The sequence below is a fragment of the Passer domesticus genome, chromosome 3 (genome assembly GCF_036417665.1).
Source record: "Passer domesticus isolate bPasDom1 chromosome 3, bPasDom1.hap1, whole genome shotgun sequence".
Lineage (NCBI taxonomy): Eukaryota > Metazoa > Chordata > Aves > Passeriformes > Passeridae > Passer > Passer domesticus.
The window spans coordinates 107,640,511-107,658,776 of record NC_087476.1 but is presented as its reverse complement, the minus strand read 5'-3'; the positions used below and the strand labels follow the sequence as shown (position 1 = coordinate 107,658,776).

General features: G+C 40.5%; 1 long non-coding RNA gene across 2 annotated transcripts; it reads left to right on the top strand.

Moving 5' to 3' along the window:
• The first annotated feature begins 2,182 nt into the window (after nucleotides 1-2,182).
• On the top strand, nucleotides 2,183-16,993 carry LOC135297411 (uncharacterized). Of its 2 annotated transcripts, none has more exons than XR_010359420.1 (3): nucleotides 2,183-2,218; nucleotides 6,844-9,706; nucleotides 9,894-11,648. It is a non-coding gene; the product is annotated as an uncharacterized LOC135297411 (long non-coding RNA). The 2 variants fall into 2 exon arrangements; XR_010359421.1 differs by lacking the exon at nucleotides 2,183-2,218 and adding an exon at nucleotides 12,215-16,993 and having other exon boundaries at nucleotides 5,905-9,706; nucleotides 9,894-10,069.
• The last annotated feature ends 1,273 nt before the right edge of the window (nucleotides 16,994-18,266 follow it).

Here is an 18,266-nt window from a genome sequence, read left to right as displayed (position 1 = left end):
GTTCCTCCCTCCCCAGCCAAGAAAATATGGGTTTGAGTGGAATAAACAAATTTAAGGGAGGCTATTAGCTTAATTATGAAGTTGCTGTCAATGTCCTTAAAATACAAAATTAAATAAATATCAATCCAAAGCTCCAAGCTTTGGTATTGCCACCAAATTTTTGCCCAGGACACTGATGACATCTGCCTAAGTTAAACCTTTCTGGAGAAATGGAAAAACCAAGACTTCAAATCCTTAAATCTTGGAGTCCTGGTGTGACCATTTCATCTGCAGCTTTTTTCACTGTGCCCTTGGCATTAAGAAAGACTAGGCTTGTCTCCAAAAGTTCATTTGGGGGTTCCAAATTGTTTTAGTGGGGCATCAAAAGTATAATTTAATTGAAATTTAAAAAAACAAAAAACAAACCCAAAGTAAAAGTTATGTTAGCTTCCTGATAGAAAAATAAAAAGAAAGGAAAGTCTTTATTTCCATGCAAGTTTTGTGCATACTGGTGAACTCAGACCTGTGTTAGAAAGTCCTCAAAACCCCCTAAAATAAGTAGAGAGAAACTTGATAATTAAAAAAAAAAATTAAATTAAAAAAATTAAAAATAAAAAAATTGGCCCACAACAGCTGAAGTATCAATAAGAAAAAACCCCAAAACCCATAGGGGTACTTGCTCTCCTCCCAACTAAAAGTATTTTGTATGACATTTGTCAAGGACCTCCTAGTGCTATCAGGGGATGTGCCCTGATCCACTTTCAATCTCTCCCTTCAAGGGAGCCCAGTGAATTTAATTGCAATTTCTGTATTTATTCTACATGGAACACCTCATTTCCCACCCAAAACGTTGCTTGCTGTACCCTTTTTCCCTGTAGATCATCACTCCTCAGATCCCGTGGTCTCACATTAGCTTACACAGCCTCTTCCCACATTCCCTGAAGACGCAAGGCAAATTACACCTGACTTTTTGGAGGTAAAAAATCCTAAAAATCTGACTGAATTCTAAGGAGCAGAAACTTCAGTGTGCCCTACCATCTACTCAGAGATCCTTGGGGAGGAGGACTCTTGAGCATCCCACACTGGGTGTCTCACACATGGTGGGATTTTCTGGCAGGTGTAATGGTCTGATCTGGTATCAAAGGGCTGGAAATTGTGGGAGATGTTAGGAATTATGTCCCCGCGGTTTGTACAAACCTTTTGGTTCCCAGAAGCTCAAGATGGGGCTCTAAGAGTGAAACAAGACACAGGGGTACAATTTCCAGAGGAGCTGGAGGAAGATGTTGTCATTGAACAAGGAGATAGGACAGAGAATGAGTAGGAAGGAAAAGGTGGGGAGAGTTCAAGATCTTCCTCCAGAATAGGTGACCTAAAAACACCATGTTGAAAATGTGACATGCACCTCACCACCTGTCCTTGCAACTTCTCCCTCTGATGCTGGTGCATCCATTTAAAATAGGAATTTGGAGAAGATTGCTTTGGTGGGAAAAGTCTTCCTCTCTGCTACCTTTTGGTGTCAGTAATGGCCCTGAGAAATCTGACTGCCTGTGCCTAGGATTTGCTTGCATTTGTCATGGATTATAGAATTAGAATTTTTTTAAAGTATTATTTTCTGCATGTATTTTTCTTTGTTTGGTTGTGGGGGGGCATGACATGCAGATTTAGATGCCAAGATATAAGAAGGTGGTTTGAGACATCTACACAAACCTTGGCTTGAAGACCCATTCAGCCACACTGCTTGGTTTGCCTGTGAAGCCATTGAATACAAAAGAAGCTGATATGAGGGAAAGCCCCAACTTTGACAATAAAAATATGTCAGCATGAAAATGGTTAATGGTGAGTATTATAGCTTCAAAAGAGCCCATTGGCTACCCCTAAAGGATGCCCTGCAATTGTTAAACTCATCAGATGCAACTACCCTTCCTCAGCTAGCCCTTACATTTGTCTGGCTAACAGTAAAAAAATACTATAATAAATCGGTAACATATGTTGCCAGACAAGAATAAGTGATATAAATAAAGAGTCAAGAGACATAGCCCCTCAAGAATAATGTGTAAAGATTTAAACTTCCAATGTATTAGTTAAGCTAGGAACATTTTAGGAGGAACTTGAAAGTGGTGTACTGTTTGTTTATATCATTCCTTCTCTTTTTTTTTTTTTACCCTTCTCTTTTTTCTGCTCTTCAGATTGCATTTTAAATCAAAATGTTCTCCATGACTGACTGCTTTGCAGCACTAGGGTAAGTCCCATTTTTCCATAGCTTAAACAAAAACTATGCCTAAGAAATCTATGCCAGAAAGGCATTTTACTGGGTTTTGGTTTATGAAATAAGCACAATGTTGTGAGGAGGACATCCTCTTTTATTTTATTTTTTTCTCATTTTCTTTTTTTTTACTCCAAACATAGAAAATTGTGCATGTGCAAACACAGCTACTATCAAGAAAGTCAATTCACAGTAAAGGTGACAACTCTCCAAACTAGTAATACATTTACAGCTGCAGCATTAAAAAAGAAAATATAAAACCAAATATGCATTGAGACTTGGCTGGATGTTTTATTTATCTTTTACTTTTATTGAGACATCCTTTGAAAAATGGCATAAAATAAATAGTTTTACAAAGCAACAACATAATCAATCTCTAAATGAGAAAATAAATCAAGGATTTCATTAACTGCTGGTAGCCAGTTTAAATTGTAGTCTTGTCCATAATGTCTATCTATCTATGTATGTCCAAGTTATATTAAAAACCTTTAAATGGCTTTGTAATATCAGCTACATCTAGCTATTATAATAATTAATGATACTGTTTTATAAATCAATATATGTATTCTTGATAAATTCATATCCAGTTAATGGTGTAATTTAAATAAAAAATTAATGTAATAAGGGACATACTGAAATAGGCAGGAAATCTTTAAAGGTTAAGAGGCAAATTTGTCTAAATTCTTTTCTTTGTACCTATTTTTTGAGAAAGCCTCCATTGAAATGCAGCTGATAGCAGGCTGGCTCTCCAGATCGCGCTCTCGCCATTAGTTTTGTTTTAACAGCACCCGGTGAGTTTTTGCAGCCAGAGGAAAAGGGAAAGCCCCTTCAGCAGCAGGAATACTTTCCTTCCTGCTTTCTCATCCTGCTGCAAAACTGCAAACAAAAACAAAAACAAAGACAAAAGCAAAAAGAAAGAAAGTAAAAAAAAAACAAACCCACCACTCCGGCATTTGGCCAGAAGCAGATATGGTAAAAATGTTCTTTTTTTATCATTCCCCCTCGATTCCATATTTGTATTATTACTAAAATATTTTGCTTGTTCTATATGGTGTCATTAAAAAGGTAAAATATGAACATTATGTTCCAGGCATGAAGTGCATTCAGAGGAGTCTGGAAACCCTGCAGACTGTTCAGCGCAGTAAAAAGCTGCTCTTTATCTCTTGTTTTAAATACAGTTAATCCTGTTTATTCAGCAAACACATTTAAGAGCAACTTTGAGGGAAAAAAAAAACCAAAACAAAAAAAGCTGGAAATTGCCTTTTTCTATCTGCAGTGGTGAGAAACTGTGGCTCTGTTCCTTTGCTTTTATTTATAGTCAGTAACCACAAAATGTATCTCTAACAATAACAGGGATTTTAATAGGCAATATTAATTGTTCTTTCCTTAACTTTTGATCTGAAATGTTTCAAACAAAAGCCTGTTGCCTGTTTATACGATGAATTTGTTTGAAGTATATCTTTCTGAAATGATGCAAAACATGACACTTTGTCATTTGGACTGACATGGGACAGAAATGTCATTTTAATCCATTGAGTGATTTTTTTTTTTTGGTTTTCTTTGGGGGGGAGGCAGGTTTTTTTTCAACATTGCTCTGCCTTATTTAGAGCAGCAGTGATCTGCGCAGTTTCTTTTGACACTGATGAGTATTTCAAACCCCTTATACTGAGGGGAGGGAGAAAAAGGAATTTGCTGCCAGCCACAGCGTCGATGCAGCTCCATAAGCCATCACTTATTTGCTAAAAGTTTACATTTCAAATGAGCTTGAAATGCAAAGGTGGGTTTTTTGATGCTGGGACTGTATTTAGGAATGAAGAGAGAAAATAGAGGGAAGATGATTATGATTGTATGGTAAAGACTATCAGGATATTGGTAATACAGCCGTTTAAAATGTATTTTGTTTTTTGATGCAGCTAGGAGCAGGAGATTCACAACCATATCTGGATGCTTAATTTAAGCTTTATAGGAAAAAACATCAAACAGCAGCTTACAGTAACATGCCGAAATACATTACACATTTTAAATATCTTCAGTTAGAAATGTGTGTTATATTTTTTATCCTCCCCTTCTGGGATCACTAACATGCCTCTACCCAGACAAAGCAAGGACAAGTTCCATCTTTAAAAATTATCTGCCTTACAGATCACATTCTCAGGCACGTTCCATGCTTTTTATTACCACGGATAACCTCTTAATGCTATCACAATTTTATACTTGTTAAGTGGACATCTTCCCTATATTTAACTGCAAAAAAAGCGACTTCATTTTGGGGGGTAGGAGGAAGGAGAAATGCTTTGGGATGATTAGAAACATAAGTTTCTATCTTCTGTCACACCAGCCTATCAATTATTCAAAACCCTACTAAATTTAGATGTCTGTTCCTAAAACGTTGTTTGCACTCGTTCCCTGGGAAGATGGAGGCAGCTGATAATTTGGCTAAATTATGCGTTTGAGCCCAATGGTTACAAATGAAAGAGCTGGATTCGGCAGATTTATTTGCCGCTGATGAAAATCCTTGGTAGCATGAATTCAGACCTCCTCCTTCAGGGAGCAAATCGAGGGGTGAGGTGGTGCCCACAGGTATTTATGTGGACCACACCTCATTGTTACAGCAAATAATGTGATGCATCAGTGACTCGGTGGGAGGTTTTACTGATCAATTAGGGACTGGCTACTGGGGGCGAAGGGCCTAAAGCAGCCCCTGAGGTGCTTTGTGCCCCAGGTAGTCATTACCTGAGTGTAAAGACCAATAAAGGGGAAATTATTGCTATTATAGGATGAGATGTGAAGGATGCGGGGTGGACGACTCCGGATCAGGCAGGGTGTAATGCTCTCCTCCCAAACCTGCACTTTGAGCATCCCTGGCTGCTGTGATGGTGTAAAATATCTCCCTTTTCCAGCAGTGTCGGGGTGTGATTGGCAGCAAGTCTGCACCGAGCGTGGGCGTCCTCCCGTGCGCACCAGTCACAGGACGTGAAGGGGGAGTTTTTATAATTTATTTTATTTTTTTTTATAAATAGATAGGCTCTGACAAATAACACCGCCTCTTCACGAAGCTCCTTTGCAGCAGCTAACAGACCTCTGCTGGGTTTATCAGTGACAGAACCTCCTTTCCTAAAGGAAATAATATTTTTGGTGAAGATAATTCGGCTGATATTGCAATAGCTCAGGGGGGCAAAAAGCTGCAGAGCAGAGCTGTTTCCAGCAGCCCTGGGCATGGGGCAACACTGATTGCTGCACCGGGTGTGTTTCACAGGGCCAGGCACGAGAGCGAGAGGAGAGCTGAAAGAAATGCTGCTGACTGTTAAAAATAACAGAATAAATTACAGAATAAAATCAAATCCATGCAACAGAAACACCACCCTTTCTCTTGCAATGACAGTTGGTAATTGCCAAAACACAGACAGCCTTAGGCGAAAAGAAACCAAATCAAACCCCCCAAAAATCCATAAAGAATTTAATTTATATTTAGAAACCAAAATGTTTCAGGCAAACAGCACGCAAATTGCACAAGCCCTTGTGTCGTTCCCCGCTATCCTGTGCTGACTCTTAAGTTACGCTGCTGCGGAACATATCCCCGTTTTTACAACTCTGGCATAAAGGCAGGCGAGTGGCAACGGGGAGGGGAAAAACCCAACCCCCAAAAAAACCCAAAACAAAGGACGTGTGAGGGCTTTCATTTATTTTGATAATCCTCCTCCTGCTCCACAGCGTTTTGCTGTCTTTGTCAAAGTGAATGACAACAATTTGGCCAACTCTCTCTGAGCTGCACTCAACAGTGACAGGCAAATTATCAGAGGCCCTGCACTCCTTATTATCAGAGGAGAAGTCATCAGGAGGACGTGCGGAGGATCCCTCTCCCCTGTCACTATTTGTCAGTGGGACAAGGGCCACTGCTATGGGTAGCTGACAGGTAATTTCAACAATAACAATTACTCCTATTACTGGTGTCATAAACAATTCGCCCAAGGCATGACAATAGCAAAGCTTTATAATTCAATGCCATATAAATAAATGCCAGCAGGTAACAAGTAATTTAGCTCCAATCAGGCCTTGGCCCTGGCATTAATATTGTTATTGCAAGAAAATGGAAAATTGAAAAAATTCAATATGTTAATGAATTAAGAGGGGTTCAAAGGCTAAGGGAGGGGAGACATGATCCAGAATGGGGGGAAGGAAGAAAACAAAAACAAAAGACACAAAATCATTCTTTCAAAGCCAGCACCAATATGTGTTCATACAACCTTATAACTAGGTTTTGATATAGAACATGGTCTTGCTATGCTGCTTTTCAGGTTAGGGCAAAAGGCATGCATGAACCTGAACCCCACCCCTTGCCTCCATCTGCCACACTGTGAAAAACGTGCATCAAAAAATAAACCGAATTTAATGGTTTTATTAAAAACAGAATAATATTTGAAATCTCAGGCAAGACATAGATTTAACAAAGATTAAAGGTTTATTTACAACTCCATTGCTTTATTGTTCACTTCTTGCATGCTTTAATCTTTTTTAAACAAGCTCTGTTCAATCATTGATTCTCAATTTATCAAGAAGAAGGATTTTACTGCACTTTTTCTCTCCCCAAATGTCTTTCATAGGCCACAACACCCTAACTCTCTTACAAGAATGATGATCAGCAGCAAACAAGCTAAAGACCAATATCTTCAAGTCCAACTTCTTGATCAACTCAATTTGCAATTTTACTATTTGTCCAGCAAGACAATGTGGCATCAGGCTGACAGCAGTAAAAGAATTTGAAAATCTCTAATTAGAAGAGCTGTGGAGCAATTAACGCATGTCAAATTTCACTTCATCAAGTGCCACTCTAATTTTCCCACTAAAAATTAATGGACTTTTTTTTGGTGTGTGTGTGTGTGTGCGCCTGTGTCTCTGTGTGCGTGTGTGTGTGTCCCCTCAAGGCAATGTTGATTCAAATCTGCTCAAGATGCAGCGTTGCACAGCTAAGCATCTTCTTGATTACAACCCGACACACTTCTAACTGCTTTCATTCTCACTGCCACAGATACTTTGTCAACAGTCAAATTACGCCATGCTGATAACAATGCATAATGGTCTTCCTCAAAGGAGGCTCCTGTCATGGAGCAGCCTTTCATAAAAACCCACCAGTTTCTTCTCTGGGAAATAGATCTGAATGAAAGGAATTAAGCTTTTGTGGTTCCAGCCATGGTTGCAATGCAATTTTTTAAATTTCATTTCTTGTTTCTTCTTCTTCCTCTCATGCTATAGTTTATTTATTTTTGTACTCACCTGAAATTACGGCAGGGAGTTGTTTAAAGAGTGATACAGAATGGAAAATCTTTATAGTCATTGTTTATACAGGCTTTGCTTTAACCACTTTGCTCCAAGACGTTTTCAAGAGCAACATCCTCCTTTCAGTACCACTCATTTCTTTCTTTTTTTTCCCCCCCTCCTTTTCTTTCTAAAGGTGCAGGGCAGCATCCTGCACTCTTTGCATAAGCACAAGCCCTGCTGACGTCAATGGGAGTTTTTCCGGGGCGAGGGCTGAGCGCCTTGGCTCGCTGCTGTAAACACATTGGGACTTTCTCTTTTAATGGATGGTATTTAGATTCTGTGTGGGGCTTGTTTAACAGGCACGTTTTCCAGAGTCCTCAAACATCGTGGGGCACACAAGACAAATTGTCTTTTTGTCAAAGCAGCATGAGGGCAGAAGAGAAGCACTGAGCTATCACAGGCAGTTTTTGCCTTCCACTCACTGCTCCCTGATCCCCACCTCCCTTTTCCTGGGAGATCAATAACAGCAAAAGTCAGAGGGTGTCATGGGGCAGGATTTCAAACAAGCAGAAGTGGAATTAATAAGAATAACATTCTCCAGAGATATTAATATTTTTTTGCCTGTAAGTGTCAGAGCTGAAGTACAGTTGTCTGCTCCCTTGGAGAGAAGAAGGGTTAGCACCCACAGCCCTTGCCTGTCACTGGGCTTATTGCTGCCAACCACCCCAATGACATGGGTAGGGTATAGAGTCCTTGGTGTGTGCATGTCTGTTTACACTACAAACAAAGCCAAAACCACACATTGTCTTCAATCTGAGCCATCTTTCCATCAATATCTTATTTCTTGCCCAAATAAATGACTGATATTGCAGTGGCTGGTAAGATGGGCTCCTCTTCTCCCAGTTATTTTCTGTATCCTCCCCAACAATATTCACCGCCACCCTGGCAGGTATTAACATTTTGCAATCAACTCTGCCTGATATACTAAGAAATGGGAAATCCAGGATATTTTGTTCCTCAATTCTGGATGTTCCCCTCTTTGTGTCCTCCATCTAGGATGGACAAATGAGTCTTCTCCTAATGACACAGCCCCAGAGCACACACAGTCCTCAAACATCCCCAGACCAACAGCATGGCAGCCACTGGGTCTGCAGGTTAATATATGTATAAGTGCATTTCTTTTTTTTTCCATGTCCTTCTCTAAACTTAAAAATCTCTAACACTGCTTTTAAACAAAGCAGCAATTACATACTTTGCCTCGACAACCTCTCCTTTTTTATTAGGGGACACCCTCCCCCCTCCTCAAAAAATGCTGCCATAAAAACAATAGGCAAGGCCATAATTTAAAGAGAGAAAAATGTGATTATATAACACATCCTGCAGTAATCAATTTTACCTCCAATATCTGCTTTTGTTTTCAAAATGCTAAATAAACAATACATAATGCATCCCTCATCAGCCAAAACCATGAGGGCTCTGTGCTCAAATAACAGGAAACATATTCAATTTTCCTAACAGAAGACAGTTCATTAAGCTGTGCCACATCAAATAAAACTTTAATTTCTCCAGCATCAGAGTCGCAATGAAAGCAATTGAGGAAGATGAGCCATATGGTACTTCTATCAGCAAACACATATTGCTCATTCCCCCAAAGTTTTCTAATTCTGCTCCCCAGACCTGTGTAATATAGATAATGTGCTCTGAGCGCAGCAACCATGAGCTATCTGGTGTACACTTCTAATACTGTATTTAATGGGAAATAATGAATCATAAAAGCCTGCAGAAGACGGCTTTTGCTAACCTAAATCTCAGCTGTAATTTCATTGTTCTGTGCCTAAGATGCTGTTTGCCCTTTTCAAACAGCAGCAGTTGAACATAATTATGCTGCTACAAACCTGGGCTGCAAAAAAGAAAGCCTTCCTAATAGAACCAAGTTTTTATTAACTCTTGAAATCCTGAGCTTGGGGCAATTGCAAGCAGACAGCTGCCTGTCAGGTTTTAGGGTTCATTAAAGCACACGTACACGTATATCTTGATTTCCAGTGCGCAGCCCCACAAATTAAATTGATGATTCCCACATCGGGCCAAAAATGCAACAGGAGAAGGCTGTGAAAAATTAGGAAATCTTCTTGACATCGGGAAATCCGACACTTGTCTGCTCTAACATCTGTAAGTGCCAAAGAAAGAGGGGGATTTTTTTCCTTAAAGGTAAGTCTATTTTTCTTCTTCTTGCCAGATATAAAAATTGTGGTTAGTGCCTGAAGTAAAGGGCCCTCTAAACTTTATAGTGTTTACCCTCCATTTATAAATCCATAATAATCTATTTAATGATATCATAAGGTTAAAAGTTAAACAGCACTGTATTTTCTCTGCCTTTTTCTCCTCTGCCTTTTAGAAAGGCAGGTTTGCCTATCTCCAAGGGACGGACGGTCGGGGCTGTTTTCTGAAGAAGCCTATAGGTAAAGAGGCATCCATATGTTCACACAGGAGGATTCATAAAGGCAAGGACGAGAAGATAAAGGTATTATTCTGACATGATGACCCCTGGAAAATGTCTTTGACTCATCCCAAGTAAGTGAATTTTTTTCCTTCCTCCACCCTCTCCGCCTCCCCTCAAAATATGGGGCTAATTTAAAACATTTTCTAGATATGCTACTTATATATATTGAAAACATATTTTAGTGACTGTGTTTGTTTTGGCAATATATAAACCAAAAAACCATCCCAATTAAATTAAAAAGAGCGACTTTTAAAAGTTAGAGATTGCCTTTTAAAATCTTATTAAAATCAGCATGTTAGATGTCTGTCTTTGAATTAGCTCCGAGGCTTGATTGCTTTCATTACAGCTGCCTGTTTGGGTGCTGCTTGGTGAGTGTTCAAGTCTGGATTTTTTCCCCTCTTCTTCCCCCTCCTCACCCCCCCCCAGCCCCGAGCTGCTTCTTACTACTTGTCAACTTGGATTTTCCCTCCAAATTTGAAAGCAAAACTTGGATTATTATTTTTTTTCTTTTTTGAGTAGTGACAGCCACCCCCACCCTGCCTTCCCCCTTGCAAAATACCACAACCAAAATCACCAGCAATCCGAGTCAGAGACAGACCAACAGGTAATATATACTAAAAATATATATATATTAAAAAATAGCTTAAAAAAGACACCCAAAACACCCACCATGAACAAACCAACACCCCTAAAAAACCCACCCCAAGCCACCAAAAAACTCCGAGCTATCACATTGCTCATAGCCCATGAATGCCTTAAAAACAAATGTTTAAACAGGTTTTCTTTTTTTTTTTTTGAAGCAGCAGAAAACCTCTGCATGCTCCAATGGGTTACAATAACAATGCTCTATTGCAATGTAAAACAAGCTGGAGGAGAAAAAGGTGCTTTTTGTTACCATTTTATCAAAGCTGTTCATCTTCTAGCTGCAGGCAGCATTTTGCTGGAATTGCAGATATTTCTCTGTCCGGGCTCCTTTGTTTGTGCATCTCATTTGCATATATTTATCTCCAGCTGAGGGTGCTTTCAGCTCATTAAGGCCTCCCCTCGCATTATTTCATAAGCCAGCTGCTAGGAGGGATTTCACCTGTGGTGACTGAGAAAAGAGGGGTGAAAAAACCAAATTCTTCATTAAAAAAAAAAAAGGAAAACAAAAAAACCAACAACCAAGGAAATCTTCTGACTCTCTTCCCCTATAAATGGGCACCATTTGTGTTAAACAGCCTCTTGTCATGATAGATGCCTCCTGGGGTCAGGGGGGAAAGTTGATTTGAAGGTCAGCAGTAAAACAACAGACAAACCAGACGCCAAACTGGTTCTTTAGCTGTCGGTGGGAGCAGTGGTACAACCAGGTCTTGAACCTTTTTCAACCTCTAATAAAACAGGGGAAGAATCTGAAGTGGAGCAACCAGGCCCCAGAGGAAAAAAAACAAAAAAAAACAACTCACAAATAATATCAATATCGAGCAGCAACGGGAAACAACGGGGCAGCTCTCAGCGTTACGGCCACTCTGCTATTGTTTCAAGAGCTGGGGAATTAATTCCACTTATTTATTTAAGGCGTGTCAACTCGCTGCCTAAACCTGTTTCGGTGTCAAGATGAATAAAACTTTTATGGCTCATAAAATAGAGCCATTCATCTCCATGGTCTTTGTGGTGCCTGGGTTGTTTGGGCTTTTTTTTTTTCCCCCCTTTCCTCCTGGTAGGCTGAGCTGGGCCAAAATCTCTGTGTCCCATTGCTACCAACTCACTCACAGGAGAAAAGAAAATTTGGACGGGGCATCTCAAGCTAAACCTCTGGGTTTGATTAGAAATTGTAAATGTTAATTCATCATAGTCATGTGCAAAACCCCCATCTCCTCTGTTTCCCTAGTCTAAAACCTACAATGAATTTACATCATCTATATGGAGCTTTGGACCAACAGGTAATAAAATACAATAAAGCTTGCTTTTTATCAGGACACACACAAAAAAATCCCATTAATTATGGTTCATGACTACTCTAAACCAAATGTTCAAATAGTAGTTGGAAATGATGCATAAAATCTCAGCATGTTCTGATAGGTTATAGAGTCAGTGGTTTATTGCAATGTAAAACAAGCCACAGGAAGAGAGGGTGGTTTTGTTTACCATTTTCATCAAAGCTGTTCATCATGTTGATATACTTATGCTATATTGTGACCCTTACATACGTTGCATTTCATATATTTATTTTCCAGGTTGTTGCCACTTTTGCTGCCTTTGCCTCTGAGAAGTTGAGTAAATCCTCTGGCCCCTTTCAAATATTTTCTCATCTGCACTGAATTTCTACTAACAAACCAACTGATAGATACAGACCTAAGAAATATTATTGTCATTGAGTAAGGCTTCATTTTTTTTTTTTTTACTTAATCTGAGGCAATTAGTTCCTGAATAAACACAGACTAAGTAATCTACCTCCTCAAAAGATAATTAGACTTGAAAAGCACTGTTTGGTCCTACCCAAGAAAAGCACAACTTGATTAAAATGTTTTGGAGATTTGCTTTCATTTCTTCCCTTTTGCCCTATAACATCCCAATAACTTTTCTTTTCTCCCCATGCCAAAGCTGGGGTCTCTGTTGGTTGTTGCTGTCCTTTTCCCCCACCTTTCCTAAATCTTTAACCCTGCTTCTCATTTTTCTTTGCCCCTAATCTAATCACTAATTCCTTGGCTTGGCCAAATAGTTAAAAATGTTAAGTGCTGCTCACAATTCCTGCTGCCTCCCCCACGTATCTGTCTCTGTTTATGGAACAGGCCCTGGTTTCCTCCTGCTCTTGTTCAGCTGTAGGTCTGCAGGTCAGGAGACTGTAAATACACACAGTGCTGCCCCAACCCATAAATCTGAGCAAAGGGCAGCCTTATATATTCAGATAAGGGATGTAAGGGGAAGGCAAGAGAGGGGGTGGGGAGGAGGGGGCAGTGCAGGAATCAAAAAAAATGTAAGAAGAGAACCAGGAGATTCTGTGGTGAATGAGGTTCTTTGCCAGACCCCGAATCCAAGCTGCATGCCCGGCTACCTTGCAGGATGTTCCAGCCAGAGATAAATCTGAAATATTCACCCTTCTTCCCACCCTGCCTTGTTTATATATAAATCATTACAAAAAGCATTTTATTACCTTTGGGACAAAGAAATTAAGCACGAGATTTCAATGGCTTTTTCTCCTCCACATCTTTGTTGGTCTATTCCCCGTCCTTCTCTCCCTGCCCCCCCCATTTTATTTCCTGCACCTCTGAAGCTTTCAAGGGAACAGTCCCCCTGTTATTGCTTCTCAGTTCCAAGGTCTTAGAATAAATAACATTGTTATTACTCACTTCACCAATTTCCAAGAAGAAATATTGCTGCAGCAAATGCAAGCAGCACTAATATTTGCAAAGTGATAAATGGATTGTTACATACCTTCCCGTCTGTGTGGCCTCCAGCCATCCTCCGGCCGGCTACATCCCTCCTCGGGGTGGGAGGGAGGCTGCCTTTGAACTTAGCAGGGTCCAGACACTTAGTGCCTTGCACCAGAGCCTGCCCCAAGCCCCCTCCCTCACTCTCTGATGGAGAGATAATTTTTAATGGACCATGCCAGAGATGGTACCGGGACTGGGGGAGAGCAGGAGCCACGTACCAGCACCAAGCAACCATGTGAAGATGCTTTTGGCATGCAATCAGTGTCTGGTGGGTTTTGTTAGTGTTGGGTGCTGCAGGGAGAGGGGTGATAGACCTGGGATGTCCCCAGGAGACAGCTGCTGCTCCACTGCCCTCCCCAGCTCCTGCACACAGCTGCTCTGGTGTGGTACCACATCCCAGGTGCCACAATGACAGCCACCTGCTCTTCTCCAGCTTCCAGTGATGTGAAAAGTACACAGAAAAAGTCTGAAGAGGAGAAAAATTGTTTTTCAAGTTCCCCCCACTCTCCCTCCAAAATGTTTCCAGTGCCTGAATGGGAAGTGCAGTGGATACCTGAGATATCAGGGATACAGATGCTCAGTGGGGTGAAAACTGGAAAGACATATTTCCAAACACCACCATCCTGCTTGCTCATAAAATTTCACTAATTTGCATGAAGTTTTCAGCAAACTTTCTTAACCAAAGCTGAAGTTAGGGAGGTGATAAAGTAGGGAGCAGTCTCCTGGCCTCCCCATTCCAAACCTAGCTACTCACCATGTAACTTCTGAGCTTAAAAATAGATAGCAATTGGAAAATTCATATGGAATAATTAAAAACCAATAAAATTTTGGATTTCTCTTTTTAAGCAGCAATTTATATCTAGCTCTGAGACATGATTTGGGCTCCTTGATTTTATTAAAAAAAAATCTCCAAATCAAATTATTCCTGGGCTGCAAGTCATGCTGAAAAAAGCTCCACTCTGAATTTGCAGTAATTAGAAACAAACCAGCACATTTTCCTTCAGACCCACAAAGAGTAAGTTACTGACATTTCTTGGACTGAGTCTGTTGCATTTCCATGCCGTGGCTCTCAGGATAGGGCCTGGGAGGGTTTGGTTGGACGACTTGAATTTCTTGATGTGATAAACACCCCCACATTAGGTCATTCAGGCACCAAAGGTGATGTAAAAGCCTGTTCTTCACAGGCAGAGCAAAACGAAGCTGCTCCAGAAGCATCATCCCCAGTCCACTACTGCTGGTGTGGCACTGCCCCTGTGGCGGGGGCACCACCAGGAGAAGGGGTGAGAGCACCTTTCCTCACGTGCCCTTCCTGCACAGCCCCTTCCCTTCTGGAGAGGTTGTCAGAAGGCTGAGGAGATGCCCACTGGTGTGTGCAGGTCTCCTGAGGAGGTTAAACCCAGCAGCACAAGCATCTACGTGGTGCCAGCTTGAGTTGTGAGGAGGTGAAGAGTGAGTGCGAAGGTTTCAGCTACCTGGGGTGGAGGTGTTGGCACGGTCTGGCAGTGCTAGCATGTGAATACTGTGCCCACAGGGATGGGGAAGGTGGGAGGTTGAAAGACTTGAGCTACTTATTAGGTTGCTTTTTCCTAAGGGATACCACGATCCATAAAAGGATGAGCAGAATTCAAGGATTGCAGGAAGAAAATTATTCAGAAACTGTTAGCAGAGGTATGAAAGGGTCAATTAGAAAAGAGGACAGAAATATATCTGACATGTTTTCTTCCTGACCAAGGTAAATTCCATCTCCTTTTTTTTTTTTTTTTTTTTTTTTTTTTGTAAGACGAGAAATATTAAAAGGAAGGTCACAAGTTAGAGGAAAGACTAGAAATTCCTTTGGGATGAGCTCTTATGCAAAATAGATACAGTTCACTAGTAACAAAGACCAGATAGTCTTTACTGTTTTTTAAAAAAGAATTAATAGAATCATGGAATTAAAGATTCATTAAGGTTGGTAAAGACCTCCAAGACCATCTAGTCCAACCTTTACACAAATTACCCATAATACTCTCTCATAGACATACCTGTGTGTATGTTTATGCAGCTGTGAATAGGCATGTGATTGTGCACATATATGTAGGCATGCGTACATACCTATAACAAAAACTCAGTGTGCATCAAATGAAAAATAAAATGACCTGCAAAATTATTTAAGGGAAAAAATTATGAAAGTGGTTGAGATCTGGGGCAGCAGTATGGTGAGGAGCTATCCCACTGCTTGGAAATACCCAGAAACCTTCTTAAACATTTATCAGCACCTTTCCTTACTTTAGGAGAAGGGCTGGGAGTGCCCCAAAAGCATGATTCTTCAGGATATTCCTGTCAGACAGGAAACCTTGTGAGAGCAGCATTGCTTGTTCTCTATTCTGCTTCCAGCCCCAGAAAGCACACAGATAAGAAGAAAAATCAAAATAATTGAATATATACAAGACATCCACATTTGTATAAACAACAAGCTTTGAAAAGGGAAAAAGAATCAGGTCTTAATTTTTTATGATTTCTTTTTCTCAAACTAAAAAAAAAAAAGAAGGAAAAGTCAGGCAGTTCTTATTTTATCCAGACCAGTTCATAAATCCCAAGTCATAAATCCACATGATATCCCGGGCTGCTGGATTTTGCATTTGGAGCTCTGAAAGACTGATAGCTGAAAGATTTATAAAATCCCAGGTAGCCAGAGTGCTCCCTATTGGCTCCACATCTGAGAGGTCCCTGCATCCTGCTTAGCCCAGAAAGCTGGATGTATGGGATATATTGTGTTCAAGAAGCAGCACACCCCTACCCTACTATTTTCAGATGTGACTAAAAATTTGAAAGCTAAAAATTTGATCATGTGAGGTGGATGGGCCCTGTTTAGGGACTTTTCTGCACAGACGTGGGGACAGCCACTAACTGGGGCTGCCCAAAAACTGCTGCCACCTTTTGCAAAATTACGCCATGGTTTGTGTCATAGATGTATGATTTACCTTGTGTGGTAGACCTGAACATAAACAGCAGAATTGTTTCAGCTGCTTTGAATATAAGCTTGATTTTGTTTCTTGTAATATCCTTGAGTAGGAGTGACTGCTCAGTAAGAACAACGGATCATCACTAGGCCAGAAGATGATGGTTCTTAGAGGTGAACATGACCAGACCCTCAACAAAAAAATGGTACCTGAGTAAAAGTACAAGTTGCAAACAATTCAGCTGTCAAATCAGCCAGCTCACATTTCCCAAAGAGCGCTGTGAGGTTTTTCTCATCAGTTCAGTGGATGTTACATGTGACCATGTGTATTGGGGTGAAGGCTCCCCAAAACAGACACTCTCAAGACTGATTTGTGCTATTTGTCTGTATACACAGGATACTGAAAAAGTGCTTAAGCCTTCCCTCTCTTACTTTTCTCTATCCTTCCTCAATGACCTTATTCGAACCTAATACTTTTCTCCAGACTTGTAATGACAGACATTTTTAATAAGCTTCTGTTGAATTAATAAAAAGATTTTAAAAAATCCCTCTTCTGCAGTTACAAGATTTGTTTTATAGCTGTAACTAACATCGTTGTTACTGAGAAATTAAATGATTTGCTTTATGTTTCATATATTTTTATTCATGAGTCTGAATATATTGAAAATTTTCCATGAGGAAAATCCTCCTTCACTCTCCTGGAGAAGGAAGGTGGGATCAGCCTGAGCTCTGCCTGTTTGGAGGTTTATTGGAAGCATATTTTCTGGATAAATTTAGATAATTTTTGGTGTTGTTTTTCTGACTCTATTAGTGGAAATTAAGCATTTCAATGGTTTATGCTCACTGTGCAGCATATGTAATGGTTTATGCAGTGGATAATGCATCTCTGCCTTTGATCAGCCACGTGAATTGAGCACCTTGAGTGGCTTGGCTAGCACACCACGGAGCTGCCTGCCTCCAGCACACTTCTTCCCCTTCCAAACCCCTGCTTTCACTAGGAACAGTACTCATTTAAGAGATCAAACTAAACCAGACCAAAGCATTTATATGAGGACTAAGTCAAACTCATGTCTGGAGAGGTTTTTCTTGGTTATTCTTGAAATCAAAGTTTCCCCAAGGCTGTTGGTGTCCCTCAGAGGGTGTCCTCCCTTTCCCATGCAGAACACATTTCTTTCTAAACCTCAAAATGCTGTGGACTCTATTTATGCCATATTACATTATTTCTTGCTGCTTCCTTCCCTTTATCTCTCTTTCAGCTGGGTTAGAGACATCCCGAGCTCGTAGCTATTGAGTGCAACACCACGGCCAGGGATGGGGCTGCCTACTCTACCCACCAGGGCAGTGGGTGCACCATTACTTAATCCAACCTGACTCTACAGGTCAGATGGCCCTGTCCTGCTTCAGGAGGGTGAATTTGCCATGTTTTGCCTCTTTGGCACTTCTAGCACCTTTGACAATGACATTTGGTGCTCTACAGCCACTGATTTTGGGAGCTTTGCTTCAGTGAATATGCCCAAGTCCCCTGATTTTAGCATCTTGAAGTGCTCAGATGGGCTTTGCTCATTGCTCATCGAGAAGATTGGGCTGAAATGAATCCCCTGATGGAGAAGAACTACCAGAGCAGGGTGAAGGGCAAACACTAACTTGTGTCTATTGATCATCCCCTTCAGTCTGCATTACACTTGTGGTGCCTTTGGAAGCACAAGATTACTTTCTCTTTCCAAACAGAGATTTGGGATGTTGAACCTGATCAAATATTATGTTTTGAAGTTTCAAATGTGCAGGTCATCTTAAAGTTTCCTTTTTTTAAAAGCTTCTACAGAAGGTCTTTTCTTGTAATTCTTGTAACCACTTCACTAATTAAAAATGCTATACAAGGACTAGTATTGAGCTATAGAAATGAAAGGTCAATACATG